The sequence below is a fragment of the Octopus bimaculoides genome, chromosome 5 (genome assembly GCF_001194135.2).
Source record: "Octopus bimaculoides isolate UCB-OBI-ISO-001 chromosome 5, ASM119413v2, whole genome shotgun sequence".
NCBI classification, from domain to species: domain Eukaryota; kingdom Metazoa; phylum Mollusca; class Cephalopoda; order Octopoda; family Octopodidae; genus Octopus; species Octopus bimaculoides.
The window spans coordinates 45,804,969-45,807,749 of record NC_068985.1 but is presented as its reverse complement, the minus strand read 5'-3'; the positions used below and the strand labels follow the sequence as shown (position 1 = coordinate 45,807,749).

The window sequence follows — 2,781 nt, the reverse complement described above, 5'->3', positions numbered from 1 at the left end:
TTGTTGTAAATATGTATCTTATGTGTGGTATGCATGGTATGTTGCATAGTGTAGTGTAGTGTACAGTAGTGTCTCAACGTGTCATGTGTGTGTGTATATTGCTGTGTGTGTGTGTGTGTGTGTGTGTGTGTGTGTGTATGTATGAATGTGTTGGTTTATATATGTGTACTTATATGTATGTGAGTGTGTTTAAATGTATATTCGTGTGCATGTATGTGTGTAGATTTGTGCGTTTGTGTGTATGCGTGTTAGTGGAAGAATTTAATCTCATTTTGAATATGAAACTGAGAAAAAAATCATCGTCGTCGTCATTCTCATCATCATCATCATCATCATCATCATCATTATTGTTGTTGTTATGGAAACCTGCTAAAAAAATTTCAAACAAAACCCACGAGTAGTTGAAACTGCGATGTTGATTTGTTGAAATTTCTGCATAAATATTGCAATAATAACGAAAACAATAATAACAATAATAAAATAACAATAACAATAATAATATCAATAATAACAATAATGACATAAATAATAAACCCAATAATTTCAAAGAAAACAACAACAACAACAACAATAAAGATGGCGCGTACCACGTGGTTGCCTAACTTTGACTGATGAGTAAAATAAAAGAGACACAGTGTCGTCGATTTAATCTCTTTCAGTCCTTGATTGGTGCATATTTTATCATCTTCAGCGAGATTTGAACTCACAGCCTAAAGAACTGTAACTGAGGAGCAATGGGGTGGCAGAATCGCTAGAATGTCGACACAAATACCTTGCGGTGTTTGTACCGGCTGTTTACGTTATAAGTTCAAATCCAGTTGAGGTCGACGATACTCTTTCATTTTCTTCAGGGTGGAAAAAGACACACCCCACAAAAGAAGACAAAAGAGAAAATACTAGGGCCGATGTAATCGATTGTCTCCTTTCCCGGCCTTGTATTTATTGTTATTGGTGGGTTAGTGGAATCGTCATAGCGTCCACTTAAATGCCTTGTGGTATTTAGACTGACACTTTAAATTTTGAGTTCAAATTGTATTATGGTCAAATTTACCTCTCATTTTACTAGAGTCGATAAAATAATGAACAGGTCGAGTATTGAGGTCGGTCTGTTCCATCATGTAATGGGCTGGTATGATACAGTTAGAACCCAAGTTACCGGAGAGCAAATGAATTGACGCACCTGCGAGAGTAAGTAAACTGAGACCAAATTAGTATTGATTGTATATCTTACCTGTAACAGCCTATATTATTGTCAACGCAACACATACATACATATCCTTTTGTTTACACACACATACAATCTTTGTCAGTGGAGGCGCAATGGCCCAGTGTTTAGAGCAGCGGACTCGCGGTCATAGGATCGTGGTTTCGATTCCCAGACCGGGCGTTGTGAATGTTTATTGAGCGAAAACACCTAAAGCTCCACGAGGCTCCGGCAGGGGATGGTGGCGAACCCTGCTGTACTCTTCTACCATAACTTTCTCTCACTCTTACTTCCTGTTTCTGTTGTGCCTGTAATTCAAAGGGCCAGCCTTGTCACACTGTGTCACGTTGAATGTCCCCGAGAACTACATTAAGGGTACACGTGTCTGTGGAGTGCTCATCCACTTGCACGTTAATTTCACTAAGCAGGCTGTTCCGTTGATCGTATCAACTGGAACCCTCGACATCGTAAACGACGGAGTACCAACAACAACAACAACAACAACAATAATCTTTGTCACTCTTTCTCTCTCTCTCATACGCACATACACACAATCTGTCTCTGTCTGTATGTATGTCTTTCTTTATCTCTAAGTTGACCCATCAAATAGAAATACCACCAAAGAGGAAGAAGACTCAGTTCGATCTTTGACCGTGTCTATAACTCTGCCTTCCAGATACAAGACAAGGTCACACATTTAGAAAAGGAAAGCGGATATCGTCCTCAGCAATACATGGTTGCTACTTAATTTATTGATACCGGAAAATTCTGAATCCGATATCATCAAACTAATAAAAAAAATAAAATAAAATTTCGACAAAACACAGACTTCTGAAGAAACACTGCACGTAACTACATACAACCTTTAAAGAATCCCAACGTCTACATATTTGCAGACAAATCGAAGAATATATATGAACTATATACCACCGCATACTCTTAACCAGGGGTTATCAACCATTTTTTTTTACTTATGGACTCCTTTGATTCCTATTTTACTTGGATGGACCCTCGTAGCCATTCGATGTTTAAAAAATCTCATTGTACATTTATAATTAAATATTATTAGGACTTGTATAAAAATAAAATATTTTATGTATTATGGACGTATAACCGATTTATTGCCGTGGATCCCCAATTTACCCGGATTTACAAAGGCAATGACCAATCTTAAGAACTAGTGGATTTTACTCACAAGGTATTGGAATCTTATATGTATACCATTCTGCCTAAACAATGGATTTACAAATACATTATCCCTACATTCACTCTCTATTTCCTATCTTATCTAAACTAACTATTGCTTAATCATCCTCTCACACCGTCCCGATGAAGGGATATAATAAATATCCTGGAAACAGCGGTAAGACCTATTTATGAATGTTCTATATTATACACAGCCTTGGTTTATTTTTATCTCCTTACGAAAAGTATCCTTATATATATATATCTATATATATATATATATATATATGGGAGAATATACAAATAATAACAACAGACGAGGACAGGTGGTGTAAATAACAAAAGTATATATTAGTATGACGCTCGGGAATACGGAAAGTCTTTGACGTTTC

General features: G+C 36.7%; 1 protein-coding gene across 3 annotated transcripts in view; it reads right to left on the bottom strand.

Moving 5' to 3' along the window:
• Positions 1-2,781, bottom strand: part of LOC106879078 (E3 ubiquitin-protein ligase PDZRN3-B) — a 768,027-nt gene that overhangs the window by 686,058 nt on the left and 79,188 nt on the right. The window lies entirely within an intron of this gene.